Here is a 19,644-nt window from a genome sequence, read left to right on the forward strand (position 1 = left end):
GTGTAAAGCTATAGATATTTCTTTGTGTGTGTGTGTATCTATGTATATATATATGTATATATTTATTTGTGTATGTGTGAGTGTCTGTTTATTAATGTGTATGCGCGCCCACATTAAAAGACTATTGTGGAGACTAAAGCATAACACTGCTTTTATTATTACTCGGCTGTAATTTAATTTAGCTGAATGCCTGTCGAGTGCTGCAGCTAGACGGTGGTCTGAGCTAGCTTAGTTAAAACTCGCAGTCAATCATACGATCAAAGCATGCGGCAAGCTGCTTTGATCTTTCTTTTCTTCCTTTTTAACTGTTTATTTTATTTTGTTTGTTTATTTATAAAACTTCATGCTCAAGGAAAGTAAAATAATAAAAAAAATAACTATATATACATATATACAACATTATATAGATTGTCCTATATTTTAAGGAAGTGAAAAAAAATAACAAAAAAAAAATAAACGCCCTATGTGTTGTGTGCGCGCTTTGTTACTCCTGTTCCTTCTCTCTCTCTCTCCCCATAACTGGCTCCTTTGAATGAGGGTTGGGGGCATATCAACTTCGGTTCGCTGTCAGTGTCCCATCAACAAACAACCTTGTTGAACCAAAAAACTCTTCAACAGTGTTTTAAAAGATCGCCATTTCAAGCCGGAAAAAAGTTACTAATTTGCTCAACTCTTCCCATTCGATTAACAAGAAAGCAGACTAACAGACACGGGTTTTGTTAGTAGTGTGGTTTGTTTTTTGGAGTGTCGTGTATGACCCATAAGAGACGGGTGGGTGGATATTATAAATAAATAAATGAATAAAATTGTCTTGTTCTGTTTCATAGACACTGAGCGGCCCTCAATTTAAATATAATAGTTTCCGATTTGGAGTACAATGCCAATGATGTTTATTATAGTAGAGATGTGTTTCGTTGGTACTTATTTTATTTTGAGGGGTTGAAAGGCAAAGTTAACCTCGGCGAGACTTGAACTCAGAATCTAAAGAACCAGAACAAAATGTTGCAAAGTATATTTTCTGACACACTAATGATTCTGAGTAATAATGCCTTCTTATGTATTACATAGACACAAGGCCTGACATTTTGAGGGGGAGGGGGAGTTGCTTTACACTGGCCCCAAGACTTTTACCGACCCTGAAAGGGTGAAAGGCAAAGTTGACCTCATCGGGATTTGAACTCTGAACGTAAAGGTCGGAAGAAATTAATAATAATAATAATTCTTACCGAGGCACAATAAAGGTTTTATTGAAAGTATTTATTCATGTCCCAAGGCTATGAGACACGTAAGCGATCGGGAATGGTTCGACCGGAAATCGAAATCAAGTCATCTCTCTCTCTCTCTGTGTGGGTGCTTAAAAAGACAAAAAAAAAAAATCAAACAATTATCATTATGATTTATTTAAATACAAAAGCCACTACTTCATTAATTACAGAAGTTTAGTAGTTGTGTAGTGAGAGAACTAGAACTGTATGACATTCGTGCATTGATTGGCCAAGGGTAAATTATTAAGCTTCTTGATTGAAGTGAAAATAAATGACTTCAGCAGCTGGGAATCGAAACCTTACGTTACGGATTTGGCTTATCTGGTGCTGCAAAATAAATAGAAAACAAAAAATTAATTAAAAAAACACAGTTGCTGCAAAAGGACTTCTAGTATTAGAACAAAATTGATAATAATGATTTTCGTTCTTCTCTCTTTGTTGTCTACAATGTTGCATGTGTCTATATTTTTTCTTAAAAGTCGAATTAGGTTAGTGTCCTGTTGGAACAAGATTTTTTTTTTCTACTTCAGCTCGTTTTTCTTTTTTAAATTAATTTTATTCGTATTTTATTTTCCTATCTAAAAGTTAAGGAAAGAAGAAAAGAAAAATGGCCGAACACACTGTTATGAATATTATACACAAAAACGTAATAGTTTTGTGAAGTGAAGTTACATATATATATATATATATATATATATATATATAACAGTTGAATATTAAATTGAAGGATCAGTGAATACTTTTTGGTAGACTGCCATATTTAATCTAATGACGGCTATGTAGCCAAAACTTCGAAGTTACTATTAATCTTTTCACTATAAAAAAGCAAAATTAGCGTGCGCACACATGTATGTATGTACGTGTATAATAGATAGATAAGACCTAACATCCAAAGTACCAGTGTGAAGATAATTTTTACTTTCTCCAAGATAATATATATATATATATATATATATATAATAGTTTGTTGGTGATGGTGTTCGTAGCGTACTGCGTCTGTGCGCGTGCGTATATGTGTGTGTGTGTGTGTGTATATATATATATATATATATATATATATATATATAATACACATACACACATTATATAGCGGACCGGTGTGTAATGAATAGGTGTCCGTCAACAATATCTGACAGAGACCTAAGAGAAAGGAAGGAAAGAAAAGATATAAAAACAGGCAGATAAATAAATATATAGTGGGGGGGGGGGGTCGGAAGGCTCGATAAGGAAACTGAGAACAGAGAATAAATAAAGAAAAAGTAAATTAAAAAAAAAAAGAAAGAAAAGTGCCCATTGACTTTCAAGTGGGACAACAGAGCAGCTATATAGAAAAGAGATGTAGGAGATCGTGATAGATGGGGTGGGTACTGTATGGGTGGATGGATGGATAGCATGAGCTTATACCGTTTGCAGATTAGGGAGATTTTGTTTTTTTGTTAAAAAAAAAAAGAAAAAAAACAACCACTAAAAAGATGTTTTAACAGAGCAGATCGGAAACGTCTGATTTGGCACTCATTTTGTCTCATTTGCCGACTACGTTTAGCAATAAGCAACCACTTATAGTCACCTATGGTTAAAAAAAATGTGTGTGGGTGAACACAGAAGCTAAGATATACCACCAGAGAGATAAATTTATATATATATATGGTATACTTTGAACACCGGGATGTGTATTTATTTTAATTAGAAATAGTCTTTTTTTTTTTTTCCTTCATTCCATTTTTTTAATGGAATGACAAGCTAAACTCCTATTTTCTGCTAAAAATTAAAACCTGTTAAGTTTTAATTTTAGCCACTCTATATGGACAGGGGTATCTAACTTGTTGCAAGAATGTTTTGAACGGCAGTTTCTTCTAAGATCTAATTAGTAATTAGTAATACAAAGTTACATTAGGTTTCTTGGTCTGCTCTGGTACATATAATTATTTCGTTCGCTGACATAGTTTTCAATTCCCGCAGTCTATAACCAAAGTTAATGTGTGTGTGTGTGTGTGTGAGGAAGAGAAATATACACCGATACCTTTGTCAGAAATCTGCGTGATGTATGAGTGGTGGGGACAAAGAGACCCCTTAATACATCTGTAACAAATCTGTATGTATGGATATATATATATATATGTATAAGGGATCCTAATAATACTTTAGTGAGAAGGAATGCGTGCGTGTTTGTTAAGCTACAAGCTCTTGTTTTGATTTTCTATTAGAATTGCTTCCATCTCGAACACCTTAAGGGAAAGAATGAATGCCACAGTATACTATTTATATTTTCCGAAATGTCATACCTATGTAAGGAAGTGCGCGGTGCGCCTTCATAGCCGGAAGCGACCGAGTGGATAGCTTCACCGCATCCCCCCCCTCTCGCCGTTCGTTGACATCTCTAACCTAAGGTAGACGTTTCAGTTGTCATCTTTTTCACCCTCCCACTCATATCGCATTATACTACTTACCTCCAGATATTATTAAACGGTGCATCCATTTTCGTTAGCCGTAAATAAAAAATGAAGGCTGTTGTACGTCGACTAAGGATTCTGATAAAGTCAGTTTAAAGTTACACAGGCCGGGCGTTTTAACAATTGTCCCGCCATCTGAATAATTACACACATAGACGCACCCTGTTACAGAGCAAAGTCGATTCGGGTGTATGTTTGTTGTGTAAAATAGACCCCCAGCCTCTAGACTTGCTTCACAGTTAAAGCATCAGCTAATGTATAATATAAAATATATGGATATTTGTAGCAAGATATTAAATAAATATATCAACTCACAATATCTGTTGTGTCCGTGAAGTCCCTTGATTTTAACAGGAGGGAGAATGCTTTGTCAATGCATTTTAAACTGAAAGAAAAAAAAAAAGGAAATGATGTCAGCGAACAAATTTATATGATGAACAGCCAGCTAAATTAATCTTATTGCTCCATTATTGCATCAAAATATTTTGAAAGCAGTTGTGTATTATTTTTATAATCTTAATTAGCAATAAAAGAAATTTCTCGATTACGTTATTTGTCCATTTTAGGTATATGCATCCACCCACAGTTAAAATGCTAGTTAACGGAAAACTTCTGATGATTTTGAGGCGTTCATGCCTTTCCAAATGCTCTACATATCGACGTTAAAACCTTGGGCTTGTCTACGCGGGTATATCCTACTGAAGATAGTGACTATACTTTAATCTTGATATATATATATAACTGCATGAGGGAGATATTACATGTATATAATGTTATAAGTTGAACACCTTGTATGTTAATATCATCAGTAATTAAGCTGGTTTTATAAAAAAAAATTTCCAATACCTTATTTTCAAGTGATTTGCTCTTTATCTTTTGGTTGAAAATAAGTTCCGTTCGATGCAAATCTGATCTATAAGCACTTTGAGTCACTCTCCGCTGCATTAATCATCTTTGTCCAACACATTTCGTTTCGTCTTCTTTTAACATGATCCTGGATTTTTCGTCCTTGATCCCAAAATTTAACGTTTATTTATTTCCACGTTACAGAAAGCAACATCTTGCTATTCGTTTCAGTTATTGGGCTGCGGCCAAACTGGGGCACTACCAGAAAGAAGGCGTGGGTTTATATATATAGATAGATAGATAAAGAGAGAGATAGATAGATATATAGTTGATTGAATTTTGAATTGACCTAAGTAATCGTTTATCGATGTTGGTTGGATTCTGGATCGATAGAACGGCGCTCTTCTTTGAACTCCGCAGTGTGCAGTATTTACTGATACTTATTAACGAGTGGTTTCACCATCTCTATCTAAACTGTGTGTAGGAGTGGAATATTAAAAATACCTTCTATTGACAGGCAGGGTGGGAATTCATAGCGAGGGTTTGCAACCTTGCTAGGTAGAAGATATCTCGCGTCACCCGATGCTCCATGAGAAGCGGAAGAATCTAAAACTGAATATGCTACATGAAGTTCTGGATTAGTACGACCTTACGAAAAAACTTTATACACGAGGGTATATTTATGTCTACAGTTATCTATCTATCTGTATATATATATATCGTACGTTCCCATGGCCTATTTATTTCTTGTATGCATGCACTGTTGTCTCACCAAAAGTTCTCTCTCTTTTTTTTATATATGTATAATCTTTGCTAGAATCTTAAGAATGTCTGCTGGTGGTAACAACTATTTCGATTCGCAGTTGTAACCATTTTCATGCCATATACTCTTGTTTCCTACGAGGTTTTGTGCCTAAAGCACTGATATTGGGTTCTGTAAGAAAATTTGGCTCAATATGATCCTCCGAAGCAGTGCTGAGTTATTTTGTTGCGTTTAATGAAGCACAAACGACCACAAAATTTATACTAAAACTTTTAATGAAATAGCCATTGCTCTTTCGGCCGGCCTGTCTTCTCTGTATATGTGTAGGAGCGGACAGAATTACGAGATTTACACCTACTAACATTGAGAACGGGTATTTCCTTGTACTGTGTTATATATATACTTCTATATCTTCTTGATTTAGTTCGCTGTACACAGGCTGTGATGAAAATATGTCAAAGCTAAATGTCAAGTAACCAGAATCAAGCTCTGATCCTTTGAAACTGATTGGGGTTTTAGGCAAACACACACATACAGATGGGGAGTCCCCATAACCCATTTGGGTTACTAGGTATTGATTGAAAATATCGTCTTCGTGTACCCAGAGCACAACAGCTAATTGGAATCAACCATCTCCAAATTAACTGTAGCCATGGAAGCTTTGAGCACATCGTCGCTGGTCAATTATATATATAGATCTCACTGCTATAAGCAACGAATTGTCCCTTCTCGTTGTAGTAGTCTTGATACTAGATGGACTGGGCCATTGTCCATCGCCACCGATCTCGTTCCCCTCCACCACCGTACACTTAGGGATCTGTTGTTCGTTCAACGACATCCTTTAGGAATAGGGGGATTCGTTGACTGAATGATTACTACAACTACTACTACTGTTTATCTTTTTGAGCAACTCATTCCCCTGGTGGTACAATGCAGTTTAACGTGTATACATCAGACATACTCGTGAATGTGTGTGTACACTATATATATATATATATATATATATAACACATACATGTATGTAATGCATTTGATACCTTTTTTTATTTATTAATCTGTAGGAAGTTACAAAAGTGACTCGAGCCAGTTGTTTCGTGCATGCTACATATCAAACTTATTAGCGCTAGTTTCTACAAAACCTCTCTCTCTCCCCCTCCCGCTATATATATATTGGGTAACTCTATGTCCAAGGTATAAAATTTTGTTGTAATAATGATAATAATATTTATATATATATATATATATATATATATATACACACACATACATATATTCATATTCACACACATAATATATGTAATGTGTGTTTATATGTTTGTGTATGTGTACATAAATGTGTAGTATGAATTCAATATTTAGGCCAATTTTTGTCGTGTGTAACAGAAGCCGACTGTTTCACTTGCACTATCGTGCATGCTGTTGTTAAGAATTGTGCAACAGCACACGTGCAGAAATACTTGTATATTTTTAATACTATGTTTGATCAGGGAGGTGACGTTGCGACATTATTGTTGTGTTAGTGTCGCAATAATGTGAAGTGGTTTCTTCCGAGAATCGAAACTAGATCGTCAACTCGGTCCCTGGAGATTAATTTTCTTTTCGTCTGAAATTATATTGAGATCTATTTTGGTTATACACAGGAATTCAGAGTTATAGCGAAGTGAATATGAGATGTTGTGATGTGCATGTTTTTTTTTTTTTCTTTGCTTTTTCCGAACTGCTTTAGCGGTCTAATTCATATATGATAGTAACCGGATTGCATACACGGCCCACTTAAAACTTATTTACGTATAACGACGTTTTGTAAAAAAAAAACACAAAAAACTCTAACCCCAAGGCCACGAACTGGAAGGACAGTAAGTGTTTTCTGAATTAGATTGTGTGACGTTCATGTTTCCCTAGGAGCGTCGAGCAATGTTGTAAATCAAATTGCTTTAAAGCAGGGATTGAAACCGTATCTGCACATTGGTAGCTCTCTTCTTGCCTCATAATGGAGTTTGCAACGGAGCGCATTGCCTTATATTTTGAGGAAAGCAGAAATTGTATGGGTGTTGTTGGTGGTATACATACTTATATATATATATATATATATATATATATATATATATATATATATATATATATATATATATATATATATATATATACAGCAGTAGCAATCATTAACAACGTATGTGAAGTGAGACAGTTTCAAGCTGAAATCGAAACCGCTAAAAGCAGCATCCTTTATAGACATACTTACACAGAAGCAAGCACCCAGACTATCCGACAACCGCTCATACTTCATTAAAAAGAGAAATACATTTTTACTGCCGTACACTTAGTATATATTTCAATGTGATCACGCACACACATATATAGACACACACATACCTCGCAGGATACTACTCCCGAAAAAAAAAACTACTGCTACTACTGTAATTTGTTGGATTTGTTTTATTTATTTATTTTTTTGTTTCGTTTAAGAATTTCTGTTTATTATCTCATTGAAAGAATAAGGAAATTTGCTTCTGTATATATTATCGATATAATAATTATGAGTATTAGTGTGTTGTATGCGTATATCAACAACAGTTACCCCCGTATAGTAAGTATATAATATACTATAATAATATCAGTATGATAGCAGTGGTATTAGCGCAGTTGGGGCTGCCGGTCCACTCCACTACTCAACTGATGAAGAGAGCCGCGTGTGCGCGCGCTGATGAACGCACACATACATAGATACGTGTATATATATATATGAGCACACACGTATACATAGATACGCAACCATACATAGATAAACATGCATATATACATACACGCACATATATATATCTATATATATATATATATATATATATATATATATCTGTATACATAGACACACGAACACATACATATGTTCACGCAAGCGGTTCCCCCTCTCTCTATTAGTCTTTTAGTCTCTCTCCCCTTCCTTTCGTGTTTATATCGTTTATTATTCTTCACTCTTCCTTCGTCTCTGCCCACTCTTCGCTCCTCCTCCTTGTCCTCCTCCTTCGCCTTCTTCCGTTGAAATTTGCATAAAGTTATGGCGGCCTCGTGTGGTTAGTCCCCATGTCATGCACATCATCGCATCAATGTCTCCCTTATTCTTGCTGCTACTGTTGCTGTTGTTATTATTACTGTTGTCGTTGTTGCTATTACCGTGACATAGCCGAACAAAAATGCCTTGGATTATCAAAATTCACCGTTTCAAATGTAAGTTGCTAGAGAGAGAGAAAACACACAAAAAAAAAGCTCCCCCTCCACAAAAAACCCACAAAAATTCCTTAAAAACCAACATGAGAGAAAAATAAGGATCTATGGCGAATCTCTCTTCCCTTTAATGTATTTATATGTTATTAATTAGTTGTATTGAGATATATATATCTATCTATATATATATATGTGTGTGTTCTGTTTGAATATATGTTTTGTTTATTTTATTTTACTTTTATTTCTCCCTCTTTTCCTCTTTCTTTCACTCTCTTTTCCGTGTCTCAAAACACCTCGTTCTTATATAATGATGTTTTTTTTTTCTAAATATTCTTATATTTAAATTATGTTTTCGAAGTGACTCTATGTATAAAAAAATATTTAAAAAAAATTGAACAAGAAAAGAATTTTCGATGGGGAACAAACGTTTTGGTATCGAAGCAGAAAAGGGACAAACACAATCACCAGTGGGTCGGTGGCTGTATCTATATAAATATATATATATATAAGACCCTATCTATCTATCTATATATATATAAGATCCTCTCTCTCTCTCTCTCTCTCTCTCTCTCTCTCTATATATATATATATATATATATATATATATATATATATTCATATAAGATTCTATCTATACAGATATGTATAAGATTCTATCTATCTGTACTTTTTCAGGTTGCGCCTTTACAAAGGAACATCTGCATACACATTTACTCTCCCATTCAAAAATCTCGTGTATATATGTGCATGTATACATGGCATACACGTGTAGTATATGAAGGTATGTGCAAGAACGTGTGTACAAAAACGTCGTTGCACACATGTTTATAAATCATACTGCAGTTACACATGTGTGTATGTGAAAACCTCAAACATATGCATATATATGTATACACATACGCATATATGATAGGTTATGCACCGATTTCCCCTTCAATCTTCCTGTATGAAAAATATTATAAATATATATATATATATATATATTTACTTTATGTGTGTGTGCATGTATGTATATGAAATATAAAAATCATTTATTTCTGTATAGGAATTGGTAAGTCATGTTGATGCTTGGTTTCATTTAACCCCCGAACATTGTATCGGCAACAGATTTCCCCATTCTAAATTATTAAATTATCATTCGTTTTGACATTTCTAAATAGCTGAAGCATTTTTTTTTTTTCGTGTCTGAATTAATATTTCAATACCGACTTCTTTAGCGCACGCACTCATATGTATATATGTATATATACGTACACAAGGCGTACGTGTCTGTTTTTATATTTAAGCAGCTAGTAGGACTAACTTTAAAAAAAGCAAGTGACTAACAACTGTGAAGTTGGTCGATGGTGTTTGTATATGTAGTGTGTAGTTATTTAATGCCAATTCTAGGTGGGAGTTAGGTTTAGGAAGGGAGGAAACAAATCACCAGGGAAAGCCCGGGTCGAAATTTTAAGCGACGTTATGTTTCCATATAACCGAAAAGCAATCGTTTTCCTCTCTCTCTCTTTTCCCATACGTGCTTTTATATATATATATATGTATATATATATATACACACACACACACAACTACCTGTGTTAGTCCCTTTTGTCACTAAATAATTTGTCATCAATTAATAGTTATTAAATATTATTATAATATTAGAGCAGAATCTAAATATAATATTGTAGCATTAAAACTCATGGTTCTTGTCGTTAGGAGTTCGTTAAAAGTTCTGATTGAGTTTATTTATTTACTTATTTTTACCCACTCCATCCTCCAAATGACTGGAAGATCTAATATTAAGGTTCTTCATATTTGTTTCTGCTTACTCTGTCTTTATTATTATTGAACTCTTATAAGATAGACCTACTAACAGGGCACTGGTTGTCTTGGCATTAATGGAATCCCTAGTCTCTGATACCTCTCAATCTTTCTCTCTCTCTCTCCCCACTCTCTTTCCAACACCTTTATTCTATCGTAAATACACATGGACCATACATAAGTACATCTTCGCCTTAACTAAACATTGTGTGTGTATATATATAGTATGATTCATCTGTTTCCACTCATGCAGCATGTATGTATGTATGATTTGATCCTTGAACCAAAAAGCGTCAGGAATTTCCAATTTACTTCTAACAGTGTTATTTTTTGCTATTTCTTTCATCTTGCACTGATTTCTTGTTTTTTTCTTCTTCTTTTTGACCTTACAGGATCATTACGAACCGTTTGACAATGCGGACTCTCTTCTCTTCCCCCCCCCTCTCACACACGTTTGTAATTATATATATATATATATATATATAACGTTGCAGATACAAATTGTTTATTTTATCAGTTCCCAGAGAATGCTTGGAAATGTAGTTCCAGTTTCTTGAACCTCGACTAGAAGAAGATAATTTAGCCTTCCTTGCGGTGTTTGCTTGTGCGACAGCGCACCCCTCCCGCTGTTCCTTCTTATTTTCCTATGGGGTCCCTTAACACCGTTACCCTCTGGTTTTTCCCTTCCCCATCACTCTTTGCTTAATGAATGCATTTCTGAAGTCCAATGCACATGTTGTATATATATATATATATATATATAATATATATAAATAAATATATATGGTAGACTATCGGAAAACTGCTTCTAATGTGTATTCACTCTTGTCTATACTATATCATGGTACAGTTGATTTTCCTTATTTGTTAAACGTAGAGTTGTGTTAATTATTATTATTATTAACAATTAATGTATGGCCTGGTCATTAGTGTCGTTTGGATTTATTTGCATGTCGTTATCTGAACTTATCCTTTTTCTTCTTCTTCTAGGCAACTACTGACCGATGGCAAATAAATAATGCTAGATACACACACACACACATATATAAATATATAAGCTAGCCTTCTCCGAGCGTGTACGAAACAGTCGTTGAACACACTTCGGTCACAAAATGCGGGGCCAATTCCAAACGTTCCTCATTATACAGAGTGAGCCCTCAGTTTGTGACAGTTACTTGTTTGTTTGTTAATTTGGTTATTTTTAATGAATGAAGGGGAGGATAAAAGATTTGGAAACAAAATTTAGATATAGTAATAATAATAACAGAGTGATTATTTTAAAGATTTTTAAATGCTTTATACCTTTTTTTTTTTTTTTTATGCTGTTCCCTATTTGTATTTGGATACCCCCCTTCTTTTCTCTCTCTCTCCCTAGCTAATTTATTCAAGGTTGCTTGTTATTACACTTTTATTGACGCTCCCCTCACCACTCGTGGGGCTGTTGTTTTCGGTGTTACTTTGCCATCTGTCATTGTATTTAAAATAAATGGAGTCGATAACTTACCCCTTGGGACGAGCTGCAAATTATCGATGCGTTTCGGTTCGGTCCCCTCCCTCACACATCCTATTAAGAAACACACACAACCACCACATTAATTTAAACGGTGACTTTACATCTAAATAAATAAATCTCTTTTGTGGGGAGAAGAATTCATACTTTAAAAAAAAAAAAAAATTTTTTTATGTATTTTAGTCCTTGTTTGTAATATCGAAAAATGATTCCAGAAGAAACAGCCCAGTGCTTGCAGTGCTGTGGTTACGTGACTAAAATTACTAGATAAAAGAAATCACCTTTTTTTTTTTTTTTTTTCTCTCTCTTTCCTAACAGTTGTCGAGACATCGTGACGTCCCAGTCACTGGTGTGATGGTGGCCGAATGATGCAGCCCCTTCTCTATATCTCTCTGTCCTTTTTCTCTTTTACTCCTCCAGAGCTGGGGGAAAATAACCAAGAAAGCTTAGAATCCCACGTCAAGCACAATATATATATATATATATATATATACACACACACACAAAATATACACCAATATTAAATCTCTGGGACCGCCACATTTAGGAGGCAAATATACTTCACAATATATATATATATATATATATATATATATATATATATATATATATAGGAGTTAGGTAGCTAACTAAACAACAAGCAAGCAAGCAAACATCGCTTACTACCCATCAAATTGGCTACTTAAACTCAGTGCAGTTGCTTGTTTGTTTTTTCCCTTCTTCTTCTTTTCCTTCTGTTTTTGTCTCTTGCGGTTGTTGTGGTTTTATTTTTTAACCCCAAAATATTTTCTGCCCTCCCCCACCTCATTTACGCCCTTTTTAAGTGATGATTATTTATTTCAGAAAAACGAAGATGGAAGATATATGCTTGCTTTCATTGAATGGTTCTAATTCATTAAATGTTTCTTCTAAAATATTTTTTTATTATTCTTATGATTACTTGTTTGCTGTCTTAATCATCTCCAGTAATTTTCGATTTCTGCTTTTGTGGTTATTTAGTTAATGTTTTCCTTTTTTTTATTTTTTACTTTTATTTATTCCTTAGTGAGGCTATTTCGACTTAATTAAGTCATTTGGGCGGAGTAAATCCAATCCGGAGACGTTAGGATTTAAATTATAACAAACTCACGTCTCTCTCTAAACCATTAACTTTTCTGTCTCCATTAATAAATACCTATTTTTAATGATCATGACACAAACTTCTATATTTGTATGCATCAGTGTTTAACCTTTCAGTAGACGTAGGTGTGTGTGTATGTATGTATATGTGTATATATATATATATATATATATATTAGAGCGTCGTATACGTATTTAATTTTCTTAAAGATATATATATACCTATGTGTGCGTGTTTATATATATTATGAGGTATCTTTATCTATTTGGACTTCTTTTGTTGCTTTGATATTTAAATTGTTTCTTTTTAAGACTCTTTGCTTATCTGCCACCATCTCTCATTAATATCTTGTGTTGTTTCAGTTCTGTTCGTGGAGAGAGATTTTATCCCTGGACAGCAGACTTAAGATAATAAATGACCGGTTGTTGTTTAAATTAATTCCTCCTCTATCCCCCTTCCGACTGATAAGAATCATTCCTTCTCTTCCCCCACCACCACCACCACCACATTAAACACAAAAAATACTTGACTCACTGTAAGCCATTATTTCTCCCCATCATGGAAGCAACGAGACCCATTTTTGCCATAGACTGCAGGGGCCAGCTTTTATTTTTTTTTATGACCGCTTTTCTCCTCCAATTCTTTGTCAATACTTTGCTTCTTCCCTTTTCCTCGTTTCTCCCATCTTTCTCATCTTATTTCACCACGCTTCAGGTATTTTACCCCCCCCCCCCCCACCTCTCTCTCTTTCCTCCTTCAGTATACGTTTCGGCGCTTCTTCTCGGCTCAGAAGGCCTTACTGTCCCAACACGTTTACTAAGGTGGTCAAACACGCTCACTCAGGCACTCGTACATACATGCTTACGCATCTGTCCTATATCGGTGTTAAGTCGAGTTCCTTCACCGATGCTTTCGTGCCTCGATTTTCTGCAAATCCCCACCCTCAGTATTCCTGTTGGTTGATAAACAACCGATCGAAAGCCGGCCAAATCAAAAACGAATATTTTCTCCCATTGTTGCATTATTTATTCTGTATTCAAGTGAAATATGCTTTTTTTCTGTTCTTTATATTATGTATACTTTTATCTCATCTCACCGTCTTTTTCCTTTACCCCCCCCTCATTTATGTAAATCCCCGCACAAATTGTAAACTGTCTTTGTAATGTCCTCCTCATCTGATGCCCCCTAGGCAAATAAATCATTATTATTAAATACTATACACGCATCCATTCGCATTCACACAGGATATTCCAAATATTATTCGTAGCAACACCGATGCCACATTTTAAACTTACTTGATTGAAATACAATCACTAGCTCATTAATAAATTACTGCTTTTATTATACTATTATTTTCAAACACTGAAAATTTTTATGTATCCTGATTTTATTTAATCCATTAAACCTTGCAAAATCCCTCCCCAAATAGTCTTAAACTAGCTGGTTACTCGCGCCCACTGTTATTATACTAACGCTTCCTTCATGATAAATAACTATTTTACCTCAAAGCCGTTAGTTTCGAGCAAAATGATCATTATTACTACTTATTTCATATAGCAGAAAGAATTACTCTTCTTGTAGCTGTATCGATATCATTTGGCCTCTTTGCAAACAATTCACATTCGTTTCCTTTTCCCATCTTGTATATATACCCTTTATTATTCACTTCTTTGTTGTTGTTTTTGTACCTGCATTGTTATTGAGATTCTTCCTTCTGTTGATATGGCAGCTTTTGGCAAGAGAAATTGTTACAAGCTTCATCCTTGATCTAAATGTCAAATTCATCAGCAGTACACTTCTTTTCATCGCTGCCTGTATCTAGTACCTATCTATCATTTACATCTTGTGAATTACTTTATTCCAGGACAGGTTGTAATCAACTCTTTCAATTTTTTACACCTACACCAATCATTGCACTGTTTAAACATTTTGCATTGTATGTCTAATAAATCGTGTGTGTGTGTGTATGCATACTTTTATTTTTTAAAGTGTAACTTGGAGCAGATAAAACTATAAATGTTTAAATTTCTGGGTTAAAAACCCCTATGGAGAGAAAAGGCTGAAGGCTACCCATCAATATATATATATATATATATATATATATATATATATATATATATATAATGAACGAAAATGAGTTTGAAGAAATCCAGGCAAATACTTGAGTCAGTGCTCCAATATCTGTGATAACACCTGAGTAATGGAATGGAATGTCCAGCAAAGAGGATAGTAATCCATATAGGCTACATACACCAGGTGATCCATACAAACTATAAATCTGAGGTCATTGAGCGATTGATTGGTTGGTACATTAATCACAGGATGTATATATATATATATAATCTGAATTCTTCGGTAAGAAATTAGAAAGTTAAATCTGATCTGTATCATTTGGATTTCACAAAAACCTTTACTCTCTCACCAAATTAGGCTTAGCTATGTATATATGTATGTGTGTGTATATATATATATATATATATATATACATGTGTGTGTGTGTGTATGTAATATATATATTTCCCTATGTCCTAAATTCTGCATTCCCCACTCACCGCTTTGATGCTAAAATAGCCAGAAGTTTTCCTGCAGTTCAGTTTGATAGTTGTGGATGTTACGCAATCAAAGTTTCACACCATTTGATCAATGAATTTACTCCGTAATAAACTGATGCAAAGTGGTGCATCACTACTGCCATGACAACCTGCAGTCCACACAACCATTTTTTTTTAAAGTTAGCTGTAATTGTTTATTATGAAATGTTTCAGTTGGTTTGTTCCCCAATCTGTAGGTCTTTACTGACCAGAGTGTAGTTATAGATATTGTCAAATACTGCACTGTCAAGTATCTTTATGCACCAATCGTGTTTTTGTTAATATGCATTGTATTGATCGTGATAGATTTACGGAACTGTAAACGTATTCGCTAGCCGATTTGAGTGATCACTTCAAACACAACCTCTGTGTGTATGTGTGTGTGAGTACATATGTGATGTGAGAAAGGGAGAGAAATAGCTGTTGCAGGTATAAGAATTGAAACAGCGTAACGGAAATTAAGGCTAAATAATTCAGCCTGTAAAGCAAATCTACTTTGTTCCATATTCTTTGTGGTTTCGGAATCCTTTATCATTCCTGTTCATCTTGTTTAAATAATTGCAGTTTCTTTCATAATCTTATTTTAAGGCTGTTTCTTCATATCCAGTGACTTAGTGTTTTTTACCATGCTCATACATTCTGTTGCATTTCAACTTGTAAACTTCCCTGCTAGTTTGCACTCTAAATACCTCTCTCAAGCTGTACCAAGTCACCCTTTCTACTTTATTTCATTTAATGTCAAAGACATCACACAGCAAGATATCTTTGTCGCATGGCTTTAGGCACCTGTCTTTGCAATATTGTCTTTTTCTACCATGTTTGGATCTGTAATAAACATCATGTATGAACTAACAGAGAAGCCCACTACATGACCATTGCCATTCAACCCTGCTGTTTTGAAGAAAGAATATGTTGGACAATCTAGTCTCTCTGACTTAGAAAAATTGTTAAGATGATCTTAACCGGAACACCTTTGATCCGAGATAGGTCTCTGCTTCATCAGACTATGGAAAATCTTGGTGATGTGAATCAATTACAAGGGTTTTGAATGTACACGGATGTCTGCACACACATGCTCATCACATCAAAATGAAATTTATTATGTTTCAGTTGTTACGTTACGGACCCAAACCATTGGATCATAAAGTATGTTTATTTTTTTTCTGTCAATGTCTGTTCTACAGTTTTTGAATTTTTGTTCCTTCTATGTTCTAACCCGTAAAGCCAACTATGAATGAAAACTTGCCTATGCTGGAGATTTGTAAACAGCTTGCTTGCACAAGTGCTGCCAGTCAAAAACTCCGAACAGCAGTAGATTTCAGGGGACATAAAGAGTACACACCATTTTCAGGGCCTTCGTCTCGGTGGTTTTACAGTGTACCAGTTCCCCTCTTTGATGCGAGGCCCCGCTTACTAAATCGATTGACTTTACTGAAAGATGTTAAGGCTGTTTTGATTTGAGCAGATAAGAATTTGGCCCAATATTTAGTGACTATATTTTCTTTCATGGTCTTCTTTCTTATTTGTGATTTTTTAAAAAATCTATTTTGTTTGGGCAGTATTTGATTGATTAGTCATTATAACTAGTGCGTATTTAATGGTAACTGTATGTTCGTTTATCTGCTCATTAGGTGTCTATTTCCATTTAACCATGGTGGGTTAAGTGAAAATGTATTACTGAAGCAATGTTTTAGAGCAGGCTACCCTTGTTTTTCAAGTCGAAGTTTTCATTCCACTCATTTTCGAAAGTGCAGGTTTATCGGATGACTGCTTAACAAGGAATTATCAACAAACACTGTTTGTAACTCAGTTCAGCACAGAATATAAACATTCGCACGCACAAGCCTATGGGTGTCATGAACTTTCTGTCTGACAAATCTCACTCACAAGATAAGTGGTCAGAGTTTACAACAGAGCACAGCCCTTACCCAGGGTACCACGCAGCAGTAGGAGCAAACCCAAAAACACATAGTTCCAAAGCAAACTTCGTAACCAGACACCCATGTCTGCGGCCTACCTTTTATCTTTATTTACTCGTTTCAGTTGTTGGACTTTGAAGCGTTTAATTGATCAAATTGACCCCCGGTGATTTTTTTTCCTCTCTCTCTCCAAGTCTTGTGTGTATTGTATTGGTTACTTTTACTGAACTACTAAGTTATAAGGACATAAACAAACAAGTAGAGGTTGTGGTAGGGGGACAAACAGATACATGCACACACATAATGGGATTTCACACCACTTTCATGTATGAAATTCACTTGCTGGGCAATGGTTGACCTAGGAGCTACAGTAGAAGACACTTGCTGGAGGTGCAACGTAGTGGAACTGAGCCCGAAGCGACGTAGTTGCAAAGTTAGTCTCTTAACCACACAGCAATGCCTACACCTATGTAGCTATAAACATAAGCTGTTGAATATTGAACTGAGTTACAATATGTACATACATGCATATACATGATTATAAATAATTTATGTATATTGTTAATATATATCATTGAAAATGCAGTGTTCCATGAAATTCATGACTTGTGATGAAAAGCAAATTCTCTTGGGCCAATATGCGCGTGTTCATAAGTAAAACGTGTGCAGTGTAATGTAAAACAGATCCGTGTATACTCTTTGGTCTTGCTTCATAAACTTTATTTCTAGCAAATTAACGAGTAATTGAAATAGATCGATTTATTAATTAGTTTGCTTTAGAAATTAAGGTTTTGTTTGTAACATTGATGAGGTTGCAGAATATGGTTCTTCACTCACCAACACTTGTTTAAAAGACAAGCAGGTGAGTCGATCTTCTAAAAGCTTACTTACTCCACTCTTTGCGTTCTGTTAGGTTATGATTAAAATTTATGCAACATGTAGCATCCCCTAAATTATTCACCACCAGCCAGGAATGAGACTACCATTGGCTTGTTTTCTACAGGTTATGTGATATATAGCTACTGGCTGCATTATATACAACTACTACCTTGATTGTTGTTTTCTGCCTGTAATAGACAGCTACCAGCTTGATTGTTGCGTGCTGTCTGTAACATATAGCCTCCAGCTAAACTGCTGTTTGCTGGCTGTATTATACAGCTACCAACTTGATTGTTGTTTGCTGGCCAGAATATACAGCTACCGGCTCGATTGCTGCTTTTGCCAGCTGTAATATACAGCTACTGGCTCGATTGCTGCTTTTGCCGGCTGTAATATACAGCTACCGGCTCGATTGCTGCTTTTGCCGGCTGTAATATACAGCTACCGGCTCGATTGCTGCTTTTGCCGGCTGTAATATACAGCTACCGGCTCGATTGCTGCTTTTGCCGGCTGTAATATACAGCTTCCGGCTCGATTGCTGCTTTTTCCGGCTGTAATATACAGCTACCGGCTCGATTGCTGCTTTTGCCGGCTGCAATATACAGCTGCCGGCTGTAATATACAGCTACCGGCTCGATTGCTGCTTTTGCCAGCTGTAATATACAGCTACAGGCTCGATTGCTGCTTTTGCCGGCTGTAATATACAGCTACAGGCTCGATTGCTGCTTTTGCCGGCTGTAATATACAGCTACCGGCTCGATTGCTGCTTTTGCCGGCTGCAATATACAGCTGCCGGTTCGATTGCTGCTTTTGCCAGCTGTAATATACAGCTGCCGGCTCGATTGCTGCTTTTGCCAGCTGTAATATACAAATACTGGTTCAATTGCTAACTGTGTTACATATTATTACTGGTTTTTTTACTGGCTGTGCAATATACACATCCCAACTTGCTTGATGCTGACTGCATAGTAGATAGCTACCACCCTGTGATAAACACTTGCTGGCTGAGTAAAGTCAGCTTGGTCGCTGTCTGTCGGCTGTGCAGCAAATGCCAGTCGTGTAGCAACTGTCGGCTGTGCAACAACTGCCGCCTCGGTCGGTCGCTGTCTGTCGGCCGTGCAGCAACTGCCGGCTCGGTCGGTCGCTGTCTGTCGGCCGTGCAGCAACTGCCGGCTCGGTCGGTCGCTGTCTGTCTGCCGTGCAGCAACTGCCGATTCGGTCGGTCGCTTCTGTTGGCCGTGCAGCAATTGCAGGCTCGGTCGGTCGCTTCTGTTGG

General features: G+C 35.7%; 1 protein-coding gene and 1 long non-coding RNA gene across 9 annotated transcripts in view; one reads left to right on the forward strand and one right to left on the reverse strand.

The window, feature by feature from the left end:
• The window catches only part of LOC106867786 (axin-1), a 214,702-nt gene that overhangs the window by 64,158 nt on the left and 130,900 nt on the right, over positions 1-19,644 (forward strand). Inside the window, exon 1 of one of the 7 annotated variants that reach the window (XM_089346995.1) lies at positions 4,931-5,235. The exons of 4 other annotated variants lie outside the window; for them this stretch is intronic. The gene's annotated coding sequence lies outside the window, so the exon portion shown is untranslated. Of the gene's footprint in view, positions 1-4,930; positions 5,236-8,357; positions 8,679-19,644 lie in introns of those variants that run through there. 2 more of the 7 variants (XM_089346997.1, XM_089346989.1) reach the window with 2 other exon arrangements.
• Positions 1,380-7,732, reverse strand: LOC106867787 (uncharacterized). 2 transcript variants are annotated; one of them, XR_016240639.1, is made up of 4 exons: positions 7,567-7,732; positions 4,562-4,819; positions 4,031-4,100; positions 1,380-1,592 (listed from the first exon to the last, which is right to left on the reverse strand). It is a non-coding gene; the product is annotated as an uncharacterized LOC106867787 (long non-coding RNA). The 2 variants fall into 2 exon arrangements; XR_001409186.3 differs by lacking the exon at positions 7,567-7,732 and having other exon boundaries at positions 4,562-4,885.

This window comes from Octopus bimaculoides, chromosome 2, assembly GCF_046866305.1.
Source record: "Octopus bimaculoides isolate indiv1 chromosome 2, ASM4686630v1, whole genome shotgun sequence".
Classification (NCBI taxonomy): domain Eukaryota; kingdom Metazoa; phylum Mollusca; class Cephalopoda; order Octopoda; family Octopodidae; genus Octopus; species Octopus bimaculoides.